The sequence below is a fragment of the Corvus cornix genome, chromosome 8 (genome assembly GCF_000738735.6).
Source record: "Corvus cornix cornix isolate S_Up_H32 chromosome 8, ASM73873v5, whole genome shotgun sequence".
NCBI classification, from domain to species: domain Eukaryota; kingdom Metazoa; phylum Chordata; class Aves; order Passeriformes; family Corvidae; genus Corvus; species Corvus cornix.
The window spans coordinates 21,940,159-21,954,941 of NC_046338.1; the positions used below are offsets into that span (position 1 = coordinate 21,940,159).

General features: G+C 39.5%; 2 long non-coding RNA genes across 7 annotated transcripts in view; one reads left to right on the forward strand and one right to left on the reverse strand.

Moving 5' to 3' along the window:
* LOC120410399 overlaps nt 1–13,404 on the forward strand; it is an 85,842-nt gene extending 72,438 nt beyond the window's left edge. For 2 of the 6 annotated variants that reach the window (XR_005602518.1, XR_005602519.1), the window contains 4 exons: nt 2,455–2,526; nt 3,023–3,096; nt 4,220–4,308; nt 10,690–13,404. This is a non-coding gene — a long non-coding RNA (uncharacterized LOC120410399). The remainder of the gene's footprint in view (nt 1–2,454; nt 2,527–3,022; nt 3,097–4,219; nt 4,309–10,689) is intronic. The other 4 variants (XR_005602520.1, XR_005602522.1, XR_005602521.1 and 1 more) reach the window with 2 other exon arrangements.
* Nucleotides 1–14,783, reverse strand: part of LOC104695410 — a 56,801-nt gene that overhangs the window by 10,218 nt on the left and 31,800 nt on the right. The gene's annotated exons all lie outside the window — the stretch shown is intronic.

The following is a 14,783-nucleotide window of genomic DNA, read 5'->3' on the forward strand; positions in this document are numbered from 1 at the left end:
TTTGATTTTAATTCAAATCTAGCCTCACATACTGCAATTTTGACTTTTTCTAATAAAAAAATTACAGATAATGTAACACAGAACCAGGAAGAAAAGGTCTAGTTTGTAGAAACAAAATTCCCTGATGCCGGAGAAGCAAGGGAGTCTGACAAGCTAACTTGTGGTGTTCATTCTTGCTCAGCTACAGTGAAGATAGGTTAATATTAATTAATTAATATTAATTAAAGGATAAGTTACTCAGTGAACAAATGTCTTGTTTTCTCTGTGACTCCATCTCTTTCGGGCATCCTGCCCTGTCCCCACCCCTTACACTTGTCTCCATGTCTTAATGGCAGTATTCATGCAGCTGGTAATTTATGTGTCTGAGAGAGATTTACACAGAGCCTTCCCTTCAGTTATTAAAAAAATTCGAGATAGAAGTATGTGTGTGGTTTGTCAGGTTCCAAATTTCAACTTAAAAATCATAAACATCGTAAAGGCAGAGGTTGAATGAGAGAAATTTAAAAAGAGTAATTTCAACTAAGGGTTAGTTCTTAGGTCCTCACTTTACACCCAGTTACAAAAGTTTGTCTTCAAAATAAATAACAATGCCTATTGTAACATAAGCACAAAGTAATTTGGCTACGACTGGGGGACTTTGGTGTTCTGCTCTGGAAGACAGACGGAGCTGATCCTGTTACTGAAATTTCCTTGATTCTCTTGGTGTCTGGTGTCATAAACACGAATTGTTAATTTCATATTACTCATAACAGGCACACTGGGAATGTTTGCAGAGTTTATAGGGGATCAGTTACAAATGTGATTATACCAGCCATTCCTCAGGACTGACACCAGTTTGAAATTAGAAGCTGACAGGCCTCACCTGCTCCTGAGTTCACTGACAGGTCACCTTCTTGTCATTTTGCCTGTCCCCCCATCAAAATGACATCTGTGTTCATAAAGGGACAGCGAGGGACTCGAAGTTGTTAGAATTGTTGAAGAATAAGAATAAAGTGTCATCTACTCCAATAATGTAGTGCTCAACTTTGGCCTTTCAGACAGCTTGATGCTTGCAGCCCCTGACAATGTTTCCAGCTACAAGAATAGCTGGATCTGAGGGTCAGCAGTTGTTCTCTCTTCTCCTCATGGATGTGAGGCATTCAGCTCAGCCCAAGCCACAGGGCATAGGCAACCCCAGAGAAAAGCAAAGAGCTTGTAAAGTGCCTTTACTTTTCTTCATATAAGATAGATAATACATGTAGGTAAATAGACATTCCTTACAGAGGCTACTGTTACACATCCATATTTTTAAACAAGCAACATGTGAAAAACAAAAGGAAAATATTGTTCAACAAACAAGTGGGAAAAAAAAAAGGGAAATTTTTTCAATTTGTTGAAAACCTATTCCTTCATAATAGAATATTTTTCACATTCACTCAATTTAATGGAATGGAGCTAGGTCAGTCCAATTCCAGTGTCCTTAAATTTCTCAAAAGTAGGAAAATAGACTGCATCTTCAAATACAGACTTTGGGATTACCTCTTATTTCTGTCATAAAATAAACGGAAATATCCGATCCCAACAGTGTCAGACTTGGCTGGTTAAAGATTGGGGCTCTCTTGGATTTCAAGTGTACTAAATAATTATTTAATGTATGTGTGCCAGCCATGGAACAGTGGTACAGCTGTCTTCTTAAGGCTTGGGCTTTCCAGGAAGTGGAGGAAATGTAGGTGTATGTAATCCCACTGAAGTTGCCTGGCACATTGTGTGCAGAGAGGAAGGTCTCTGACCTGTGCGATGTTACAAGCTCATGTAAGAGAGGCTACTGGGAAAAGAGCACAAACATACCCCTATGAGAGGGTAGGCAGGGATAAAAAAGATGTTGAATTACACTTTGCCAAATGAAGGGCTCAGAGGAGCCAAGGGAAATCTTTTTGTTTTCCCCTCCCTAAACTAGACCTTTGGTTTTGGCCTTTTATTTGGGGCTAGCAGAGTTGTAAGGACATTCAGTTATCATAGCTGCCATCATTCTCTGAAATCTGTCCTTGCCTTTATTTGCTGGTCCAAGAAATATAATAGTATTGGCATTTTATCCATATTAACTAAACATAAGACTAGATTCCTCGTGGTGCAAACAAGCATGACTTCAGGAAAGCAATGCTGATTCAGGCCACCCGAGTGTCTGATTCTTACTATAACAGGGACCATGCCACAAGAAAGTGAACAGAAGCAAACATTTGTTATAGAAACTCATGTCACCAACCTAGGCTCCCCCCCAGCATTCATCAGGGAGAAAAATATAGCTAAGGTAGATTTACAGAAGCCACCACTTTCCTTTTAATGATTTGGATATTGATCATTTTTAATCTTCTTCTCAGAACAACCAGGAGATCTATTACAGCTTGAGCCAGCCATGAAAAGCAGGTCCGTTCTTTAACCTGCCCCAATTCACTTGGACATATTTTATATCTCCAGGGATTCAGCCACGAAGTCCATTAGAGCATCAGATGCAGTGAGGTCAAATCAATTGTCCATACTGCAGACAAGGTAACCATCATTTACTGTAATTCTCCCCCGTCATGGTAGAGGAGAGGAAAGGTTAAAAGCTGTATTACCATGAGGCTGTCTCATCTATCTTTCAGTATATTGGTAATACCTAAACATTGCTTAAAGAACTGAATGTACAATCTTAAATCTGTGCTAAACTGGATTTAATGGTTAGATTGCCAAATCAACAAATTTGTTAATGATTTTTTTTAGGTAGGAGCAGACAAAAGAGCACTTTAAAACAAAATGCAAAACCCTTTAAATATATTGTCACATCTGACACAACACATCCAACGGTATATGGAGTGTTCATCTCAGGATGCCCTGAATGACTGATATTTAGCCTTCCTCATATGTAGATATATTTACCTATGAAATAATTTGCTGTCACCCCTTTAAGCTGGAGACGGTACGGCAGACCAAAAACAAAAGAGGAAGTAAATTCAGGATGTATATTTTGCACTGTAAATCAAATCCTTATGTGTTTGCACTCCAGGATGGGCAATAATAATTGACTGAAGCAATCACTGCTGTGGGAAAACAAACGTGCTGGCCGTGTCGCATCTGAAGGTCAGGCTTGATGACACAGTAAGCACCTGAACTCTCACTGACTCCCGGGGAGCGGCGGGTGCCAGCGCCTCCCGGAGCCCTCCTGACGGGGACAGATTTACGTGGCCGCTGAGGCTGGGATGAGGATGCTTCCTGCTCCCACCTCCCGCTGCTGGCTCTGCGGAGTCATTTATTTCCATTACGGTGCCATGGCATCTCTGACTCCTGTGCTCCGTGCGGTAACTGCAGGAAAGCGGAGAGAAAAATGCGGTTCTGTGCCAGACCACGTGTTCCTCCTCCTTGGAACAATTGCACCGTGGCCCTGACTAATGTCACAGAGGCTGCTGTGCACATTGGAGACATATGCCCACCCCTGTCCTCCTACCTGTGAGAGCTTGAGTACCGTGGCCAGGGCCTTATAAGAATCCTCTGTTGAAGTGGAAAGCCACAATGAAGCTCAGATTTATTCTCTTGCCTGTTTGCCTTTTCTAGGTTAATCTTTTCTCTTTCCCTGGATTTCTTTAATCCTGCGATTTTTTTTTTTTTTCAGTGAAGGAGCTCTTAAAATTTTTCATATTTCAGAAATCTTTTCACAGCTGTAGAAATGAGTAAATTTATTTTTGTCTTTCAGAAGCTGAGTTGCTGAGCAAACATACCCATGTATATGAAATAGAGCTGAAGTAGTAAGAAGGTGCTTAAGCACTGTTATTCTGGTATAAGTACATTAAATGTATTTCTGTGGCTGGCATACATTCATGATATTCTTCACGGGAGAAAATGTGATGAACATAGTAGGAGAGTAAGAGTTGGTGTATGTTGCAAATTATTAAATATTTTTATTACAAAGCCTATTTTTAAGATTTTAGTAAGGTTTTAAGTCCCCACACAGTAAATTCCAACTTCAAATAATGTGGGTAACAGTATTCAGTAACTATAAAAAGAAACTAAGCAAAAGTTTTGTGTGTGCTGAAGGAAAGATAAATGTGCTTTAGATTAGGTGTTACATACCATTCACTTAACTGCTTTTCCTCTTCTGCTCCTTTCTTTTATGGTTTACCTTAACACAAAGTGTGTGTGGGTCTTATTCCTGAGTTTATGTTACACTATCACCTCTGAATTCATCCCTCTGAATGTCTCTTCCCAGATCCTCTGCTAATGCTCACAACAGTGCAGATTGGAGTTGTCGCTCAATAGAAGTAATGCCGCTCTTAAAAAAATTAAGCACTAAATCAGGTAACGTTTTTTCCTTTTAATATAGAAATTCAGAAATAAATAATGGAAATGTAAATCTAAGAAGAAATAAATTGATCTAAGTCTGGAAAGAAATGAAAGATAGGAAATTTGCTTTACTTTGTAATAGCTCAAAATTAGGGCTGCATGCCGCTTGCATGATCTGTTGGCTTCCTTGTTCTGGAGCACTCCCAGGTAACTCTCAGCTGAGTAGTCCCCTCTCTGCTGGCACATATTCTGCAATGCTAATTCAGAGAAGGGTCCACTGGATTATTTAACTGAAGCCAGATCTCAAAAAGATCAGACAGGCTTTGCTGTTCTTTGGCTTCAATGGATAACACAGCCCTGACTGAAAGAGCACTGAACTTAATAGAAAGGCTTTGGATCTGGAAAAATGCTTACTCAAATCAATGAAAGAAAGAGCTTTAACTCTAGCAGTTAACACTTCATCCTGGCCCTTTTCACAGTAGATACAAACACTGGCTCTGCAATGCCCAGTCATGTTTCTCAGATCAATACGACAAACTAAGGGCTGTGTATTTACTATCCACTCTGTTATCATCACACGTCAGATCAGACTTTTGAAAAGTAACTGTTTGATTTTACAATAATTTCACCCCGTGTAGCAAACAAGTGTATTATAAAGGAAATCTGTTTTACTAGGAAAATCACTAAGGAATCCCTCAAGAGTTATATATAGCTCTTAGTTGACAGACTTCCTTAAAGAACTCCTTTTTCTATGTATACAGTAATTAAATTAAAAATTGCCCTTTTAGTATTTGATCTTGCCATGTTGCATGTAGTTTAATTTTCTCCAAATGCTAAAGAGATTGTGACAGTTATGGGGAAGTGGTTAGGTCTTGTGAACATGAGAGAGGGTCCAAGTCTCTGAATTTGCCATAAGGTAATATAGTCAAGAGACCTTTCTGGTTCTCCTGGTCACTCTGCGGGAGTGGAGGAATTGTCTGCTTGTTGCATCAGTAGTCAGTGCCCTGGAAGTGGAGCTAGTGGCATGACAGCTGTGGAGGTACAGAGAACATCAGTGTGGGGCTTTGGGGATGGAATTCTCCTTTAAGTAACCAAAAAAGGTGGTTCTGAATAAAAAAAAAAAAAAAAAAGGTGACATTAGGCAGAACTGCTCTGGGAGCAGCAGGAAGCAAGCAAAACAGGAGTGTATTTGTGAGCCAGTGTCACCAGGGTGGAGCCTGGCTGTGGCACAGCATGACTGCTTTGTAGCCAAGATGAAACACAAAAACTCTAGTAGAAGGTTAGTAATACAATATTTTCTTTTGGGAAGTAACCCCTTCTGTTAAAATTGAAATATTTATTCATGAGTAGCATCTTACATCTGTATAAAAATGTTTCCTACGGTGCTATAAGGCCACCAGAGAAGACTGTATGGCCCCTTCTTTTTAATAGAGTGAAGATCAGTAACTGTAGATTGCCTGGTGTTTCTTGGCATCCACAGATAAAGCAAAACTAACTTGAAAAGCTTTGGGGTTTCTCTTCACATAAATGTGCATTTTTAGTGATTGATTTTTGCCATGTGCTGAATCTCCTCCTACTTTTTCCAGTTTACAATATATTATTCTCCAATACATCACTGTGAAGTCTCATTTATCACAGTTTATCCAGCAGTATTTTCTATTTGAATCTCTTGACTTAGGTGCTCTCTTATGTCCAAGCTGGGCGAATCACAGAAGAAAGTTGGGGCCCTCATGCTTTCATGAGGCTATTTAATACTTCTGAGCCTGAAATAACAGATGAAAAATATGAAAAATTCAAATTGGATACATAGTTTTAATTTCTGCAGATTTCTTGATGTTCACAACTTGAAAAAGGCCACGGTGTTTGTGACCAGATGGAAAACAACCAGCTTAAAACAGAACACACATGCAAATCAAACCAAAGTGATTAATTAAGCCTTTTGGTATTTGTTTTGGAATTGATTTTGGGCTGAAATTTGTTGTAAAAGTTTTTCAAAGACTGAGGGAAAGGTACAGCAGCCAGTGAGGGAAGTTCTTGCTTTACTCAGATCCATCTGCCTTGCCTACAGATCTGTTATTAACTGCCTTAAGTGATGATTATTTGTCCAAACCAAAAAAACTATGTGAAAATGTATTGAAATGAAACATTACCCTGAAAGAGCTCCTGTTTTTCTACAAGTTCAGTTTGAACCAATTTGCCAGATCAATTCAAGGACAATATTTACCAAGATTTTGGAAAACAAAAAAGTGGTAGAAATATTTCCATCTATTAGAAGCAAAACCCTACATGATATTGTCCTCAAAGTCCTAATTTCCAGTCCTGAGTTTAGTGTTACTATAACCTGCTAGCTGAGTGAAAATCTGCATGAGAAGTTGGCTTTTAGAAAAGCAAATTTAGGTAATTAATTTTCATTACTGAAGCTGAGGAAAATGCAAGCTATGTGACAAGGAAAAGTTACATTATTGGAACAGGAAACATTTATGTAAAAAAAAAGAAAAAGGTAAAACATAGGAAAACCCAAGGAAATTAGATGGTTTTTAAATATATTTTTTAACCATGCAAGATATCCCTTTCAGCACAGCATGGGATATAGCATTAATCTTATTTGTCTGTGATCTAAAATACTATTTCCTCATAAGTCAGGACTTTGCTACATTACCTCATTTTAAGCCACAGAAGCCAAACTGCTGATTTTTTGGAGACTGTTAGCAATAAATTCTTTTCTATGACAATTAGTTCATTACTAATCTTGACCATGTCTCCAATGAACTAACAAAGAACTTTAATATTGAAAAGCACCTCATAAATTATTTACAATAAGCCAGAAGAAATATTAAACATTTGTAAATAAGACTTCTCTTTGCAGGATTTGTCTCTTTTAGTTTTTCTTCCTGAGCCTTTGCTACAATTATCTTTAAATCTCCATGAAAGAAGCCAAAGAAGTAGGAAATCAGGTTTGTAGTAATATTAGTCATCTTATTAATGGATATTCTATAGCTTATCCTTTTTTTCCACTTCCTCTTACCTGGTCCTTTCATAACTCAGTCAGACAGGCTCTTAAATACCCTTTGATTGGAGCCAGTGGGGCTTACAAATGTAATTTATGCAGGAGTTGATGATTTAAATGGAAAAACCCCAAAGTCTTGTGCTTTTAAAAAATGTAAATCTGTCTGGATCTCATTAAGGAAGCTTCTTGACTACAGGAGAAACTCTCGTCTTTTTTCTTTTTTTTTTTTTTTTTTTTTGAAAGCCATACATTTATTAATGAGATTCAGCTCTTCATTTAAAAAAACCCCGAAATACAACCAAACTTTGGAATCATGGTTTTATCTGTTGGTTTTTGTCCAGTGGCCTCAGCCAAAACCTTGCCAGTGGTGACATGCAGGATGCTGTCAGCAGGGAGATGCCATGATGACCTCTCTGTCAAGACAGAGCAACAGTGCAAACAATGCATAACACAGGAATTCCAGGGATCAGTGCATTTATCTTAACCCTGACTCTGAGAAACTTCTAGAAATCTTAAAAAACACCCCAAGCACCAATGGTTAAAAATGGAAGCTGCATATAAATCCTTGTTACTTTTCTGGTACTTTGTTTTTCCATTCTGACTGTACGGAAATTAAAACGTGACAACTTTGCCTCAGCCATAATATGTAAGAAAACCTAGGAGAATGAGGGGTGAAACCAGCCTGCCTCCATTTGTGAACAGCTGAGGCTGGCTGATGGCAAACAGCTTGTGTGTTAATTCGTGAATAAAGCCCTCCTGATGCAGGTTGACAAGTTATTAGTGGGGTTGTAACTTGAGAAGAGATAAGGTTTCTCTGATCTACTCCCTGCATAAATTTCTGCAGTTATTCTGTGAAGGTCCTAAACACAAACTTGTATTGGTGGCTAATTTTCATTTTTCCAAAAGAGAGTGCCAGTGTCTGTGTGAAAGATTCTATATGAGGGACAGGCTTATTTTTTATAATTTTGTGAACCCCACCAGTGTCTACTCCTTTTCTTTCAAATTTGGGATAAGGATATCAGATAATCTGGTAGTCCTTTTTGCCTTATCCTGCTTTGTCTTGCAAAGATTATGCTGATGTGCTTGAGGTGCTCCTGTTGATATTTCAGATCTCTCAATACATCACTGACTGCACCACATAGTGGTGGTGAACATACCTGACACCTCCTCTGGAAGGAGACAGATTTTCTTTTAAGGAGGTTTACTATTTTAATGGAGAGAATTACTGGGAAACTTTTTTAACCTGAAGGCTCTAAAGAGATTCAAGCCAGATTCTATTTGCTTCCCCAGCTTGCTGTGTTGAATGTATTATAACTGCATGAGAAGTGTTCAAAAAGAGTGCCTAGTTCACCATAATAACATAAAACTTAGCTCACCAGTTCTGATTCACAGACCTGCTGGTTTGGAAATAAAAAAATGAACAGTATCTTATTTTTAAGCCAAGTATGCAAATTAGATAAGGTGCCTTGTCTCTGCTTCTAGACTTCTTGAGTACGTGTGGGAGAGGATGACAAGAAGACAAAGACATCTACAAAGAGAAATTGAACATTTCCTTGAGACCAAAATAGAAATCATTCATTTCTAGTATGCATTTTTCAGTGGCTTAGTTGATGCCATATTTACTGCACACAAATCTGGATGCACCCCAGTGGCTGACTGTGATCAGATGTTTTATGAAAAAAGCAGGACTTTATTTTCCCCCCAGAGGTTCTCTGCTGATACCCCTACTGTGCCCAGCACTTTGCCTTCCAGCACTCTGGTTGTATCCTGCTGGAATGTTTCTCTGGGGGTCACTGGGAGATGGTGAGAGAGTGGGGGACTAGGATGAGCCTTAAAATTAAGCTATGCCTCCTCTCTTTTCCTTTTTTCCTCACTTGATGATATCAGCTTCTGGTTTTAAAATGATGACACATTTTAGGGCAGTATTTAAAACCCCTGAACTATTCCTATATAGTTCTACTAGTACTATGTTTAAAGAGATACAAAGTCATGAACAGAAGAGTTCCTCTATCTCCATCTCTTATTTGCTCTTATTTTCATCCTAAGCACCCAAATTATTGGAGGACGATATATTAATCACACATCTCACAAGCCAGAATTCTATGTAGCTTGATCACTTTTAGGGTAAAATTTAGCTAGACTGCCTAAAAAATGCTTATTGGTCTCCATGGATTTGTGCTGAATTTATTTAATACAAAGTGTAATATAAAAAGCCCTCTCTGCAGTTAATTAGCCTCCAGGTTATTGCAGGCCCCAAGGCATTGTATTTGAGTTGTCATTGCTACTTGCAAAGATCAGCAGTATTTAATTCTTGTATTACACAAAGTAGATTCCCTATGCTTATCTGGCTAGTGTTAATTCATTGTTTCCAGACTCTATTTTCATTTTTAATTTTCTTGGCTATTAAAGATGGTGCTAAAGATGAGGAACTATGCTGAAATCAGATGTGTTGTTACACTGAGATGGTAGCAGTTTAAATTATAGCAGAACTAAACTTGAAGGTTCCTCCAGAACTATGCTATTTAACTGGGGGCAAGATTTGTTCCTGCTACATGATAAAACTAAACCAAATGGGGTTCATTCAGACTCCTTTGGGATCTGGTAGATCTAATCTTATTAATTATTCCTGTTTTCTGAGGAGAAAACATCAGGTTTCCTTCATTTGATAATTCTGTTTTCTCAGAAAACATTTACACATGTTCCAATACTCAGCTAGCCCTGGCAGGAACTCTTTAGTGGTTAGAGAAGTGGCAGAAGGTTAAATCATCTGACTTTGATGTGATGTTGATTGTTTACCCTTCGTGTACAGTAATAGCTTAAAAAAATGAAGCAAAGTGGCTGTATTCATTACTGGCCAAACACGGCTGACAAGTTAAGGAATATGTGACTCCCTTCAGCTGAGACCAAAGTGCTTCATTTATAATGGAGATTACAGTAAGAACCAAATGAAGTTGTCTGAGGGAAAATGATGTCTCCTGAGCCTTTCTTCTGGTTTGGCCACAAGTTAATAACATGACCAGCACTTAACAACAAAATGCAGGACTGTATTATTATCTTTTAGCAAATGCCAGTCATGGGCAATCCAAACAGGTCAATTACTAGCAAATCTCCAAAGATCTCCTGAAACCTCAGAAGAGTTAGAGATGCCAAGAAAATGTCTAGATGCACAGAGACACAGGAACAGAAATAGGGCACAAACCAATTTGCAGAAATGGAACTTAACCCTTAGAGGGAAGAACCCAGCCTGCTACATACTCATTTCCATGTCATTAAATATTTATAGAGAGACATGCATGTAATGTGAGTCTACATTATGGAGAACACACAAACTGAATCTGTGCTGTTTCAGTTGTTTAACCTATTTTTTTCAATCTTTCTGTATCTTGCAGGTATAATGGGCAAATGTGGGTTTTTCTGCCACTGACATGTTAGACATTTGGAAATGAATGTGTTCTCTTGAATAATCCTAAATCAGCACACACAAAACAGCGTGTAGAGGCCGGTGACAACCTATTCTTCAGCTCAACAGCATGTCTACCACTTATTAATATTAATGAAACCTGCACACAAGCATGTGGGGATAATTGACCCCATTAAATTCCATTTACTCATGAGCTACTTTGTAAGGTTTGCCCCTTAGTTATTGCAGGTTTTATCAAGTATATAAGTTTGAACAGCATGTATGCCAACAAAAGACTATTTCAAAAGTAGTTTTGTGGAAAAAAAAAAGCAAACCAAGAAACAAACCCAGAAAAAAAAAGGAAAGGGGAAAAAAAACCAAGAAAAAAGAAGTACCATATTGTTTTCATGCAAACTTTTAATAGCTAATGAAAACATTATCTTGCTTTAAACCTTTATTGGGACAGGACATCAATTCCTTTAGGAGAGAAAGGCATCAGCCAGTGTCTATTTTTTGGGGGATCTCTTTTGAGTTTTTTTTTCATTTGCAGGACTTTGTACTGAGCTGGGCAGACATGGGAAGGGTGAGAGGTGTTTCAAACAGTAACATAGTGGGAGATCTGGATCCATTCAAGGCCAGGCTGGACAGGGCTCTGAGCAGCCTGACATAATTGAAAATGTCCCTTTAGGGTACCTTCCAACACAACCATTCTGTCATTTTATGATTTAATTTTTTTTTTTTTCTTTTAAATTCTGGGAATTTTGCCTTAACTGAGTTTTCTTTCATGCTCTTTCTACTATTTTTCTGAGAACGAAGTAAAGCAAGATAGACAATCTGGCCAAGAGTAGCTGATCATCTGATCTTTTCTTTAAAAGAATTAGCCCATGATATGCAATTGGTTTTGCAAAGTTATGTACAGCCATAATCTAACACCCCTAGACACACAAAAATATACTTGTGTTAAAAGTTGCATTAGTTTTGGTGTAGCTACTGTTTCGTAGTAGATATTATTAAAAATAATTTCCTTGACAGTAATTTTATGGTTTCTTGGTAATGATCTTAAACAAACCTCTTGGAAAAAATCTCATCATGAGATCAAATCTTGCACAGCAGGAGCACTCAGACAACATGAGTTATTGTATACCTTGTACTTTGTATCCAGAAATAAGCATTTTTACAAACTTAGCACACCTTCAAAATCCCCTTGCTCAGGGCTGCACTTGAAAAAAGGTCCAGAATCACATTTGGTGTCCCCAGACCTGACCTGGGTGTACACAAGATCCAGTGTCTCCACCGGCTTCAGGCTGACATGCTGCTCATTGCACCAGAGCAGAATGAATAATCTCCAGACATGAGTTACTGGCACAATTAAGGCAAGAGCACAGCTGACTGACATAGTGAACAAAAGACCTTTGGCAAAGCTTCCAGTGCAAAAGCATAGAGAGGAAATTCACTCTTGGCGCTGAGCACTCGCGAGTACAAGCAGGACGAACTGCTGATTAACAAGCTCAGACTCTCAGACTGAATTCCAAAGGATGAACAATGGCAATAACATTCTGTTATGTCTCTCTACAGCATGCAAGCAATCTATCATTAAGTTATAATCCATAGGCAACTCCAGCAGTACATTTTCACAGTCTAATTGATACATATGAGGTTTGGCTTGCAGCTTTCAAAATAAGTCAGAAGTACAGAGAATTCTGTTCCATCCAACAAGAAAAGCAAAGCTCTGTAATATTAGTTATAGGTGCAGTAGATCTTGGTGACTCTAACACAGCTGGGTCTCTCAATAAGGTAGGCAGGACACAGTCGTGCCTTGGAGGGTGCACACTGAACTGGGCTGTTGGGGTTTCCTCATAAAAATGAACATGCCGATCCCTCCATGGGGCTCTAGCAGGTTTGGGGGCATGAGTGTCTTCTACAACAATCAGGTCAACCCCTCTCTGAGGGACATATTTTTCCCCGCATTAAGTAATTTGGTTCTTTTCATAGCTTCTACCAGTATGTTTTCTGCAGCACTTCTGGTTTACTGGTCCGTAGGTAAAGGTCTGAGCCTTTCTCACATATTTTCATCTTGTTTTTCCTTGCCTGTGGTACTGAGGTCAGTGCAAATAATTGATTCCACTGAGCCATTACTGGGAATTTCATATTTGAGGGAATCCCCTCTGTTCCAAGTGTAATATTTTTTTGACACTGTGACCTGATGCCGTCCTGGAGACACTTTTGGTCTCATATAGGAACCTCGCTGTTCTCCCTTACTGATTATTGAGGCAAATAACATATTCAGGTTTCCTGCAATGGCTTTCTCGTCCAGAAGTGCTCCTTTTACACCTCTGTCATGTGTTGGCACCATCAGTTCACCAATTACCCTCTAGGCTAAGTGAATGCAGTTATTAGGTTTGTGTGTTTAGCAAGTCACTCTTCAGAAATGTTGTGGGCCTATTTACAGTGGTTTCAGTCAAGTCTACTTTTCTCCATAGAACAGGACCTACCTTTTGAAGGACGGCTTTTTTCTCCTGATAACTGTATCCTCTGCCCTTTAAACATGGTAACTACTTTTGATATTTGAAGAGACTACTTAATGGTATACATTTACACTCGACCTTTAAGCAGACTCCACATGGATTGTGCTAGCTGCACTTTTTTTTTTATTTATGTCATGGGTTAGCAAGCATAGTCCTGGAAGTGATGTTCTTGCAAAGGGGTGCTTACAGCTTTCTCTGTGACATAGCAGAACCTATCAGCTGGCCAGTTTGGACAATTCTTTGAGCCACTTAAAATTGTGACTGTCTCTGTGATCCACACTTAAGAATAGACACACCCCAGGCAGAGCTCTATCTCGTTTCCAGTGCTGGGACAGGTGGCTGCGGGCCCTGTGCAGGGGCCAGTGGGCCCGGCCCAGGCCCTGCTTGGGCCAGGCCAGGCCAGGCCATCCTGGAGCCAATGGGCCCTGTTCCACCTGCGGAACCCCCCCACAGCCCTGCTGTGGGCAGCCGGAGCAGCCCGGCTCCCCCTCTCCAGTGCGGCCAAGATTCAGCTGAAGCTGCACCGCTGTCCGGCAGAGGTCATGTGACCGACAGCAATAATCTTAATCCCAGGTGAGATTAACCCTTTTAGTGCTGTGAAGAACTGAAAACCTGAGGGAGAAGAAAGAGGAGATGCTTAAAGCTGAAATTCAGTTGTGAAGCTATGATATATCAGAGTACCCATTGTAATTTCATGAAGGCGTGGGGGGTGGAGCGTTTAACTTGTACTTGAGAGCAAAAGCACCTGCACTGAGATAGGCAGATGCTGAAGCAGCTGTAATTTAATGAGAAGTTTGAACAGGGAGAGATGGAAGCGATGAGGACTTTTGCTCCAAATGGAAAAGGAGAAGACCTCAGTTCCTAGAGATGAAGATGAGGAGGACCCTTTGCTCCCAGGGAAAGAGGAGGGCCTCTGTTCTTAGAGATGAAATGCTCCCAGAGATGGGTGAAGAGAACTTTTGTTTCTGAACGGCTCAACCTTAAAATTGTACCCCGGTAATTTCAAGAGTGGACCCTCGAAAGCAGTTGTGGGAAAAGCTGCAAGTCATGGGAAGGGACTCACATGCGAGCAGAGAACCAACCTGGGCGGCTGTCTCGTTGTGATAATGTTTTCATAGCATGGGCAAGAGAGACTCCTCTTCCTAAATGGACTGAACAAGGTTATTATGGACGTGGTAAACAGACTGAACATCTCAAGGGTTGTCTTTTTACATTGTCAGTGGGAGAAGGGAGAAAGGTGGGGGGAGGAGAAGAGTTCTGAAGGTGTGGTATGATTTTTTTTTCCTTCTTTTAGTTCTGTTAATAAACTTCTTTATATTCTTTCAAGTTTGGTGCCTGTTTTGCATTTCTCCTAATTCTTATCTCACAGAAGGTAAATAGTAATGAGTATTTTGGACCAAACCACTACACTTTCCCATTTTAAGGTAAATTGCTGCAAAGCCTGATTTATCCTTCTGTGAGGAGTTGAATTTGAGAACAACGTCAGGACATAGTTTTTTTCCTTACACTTAGAAAGTTGGCAGCTTAGTTCTGCTGAATGTATGTGACCAGTACTGGT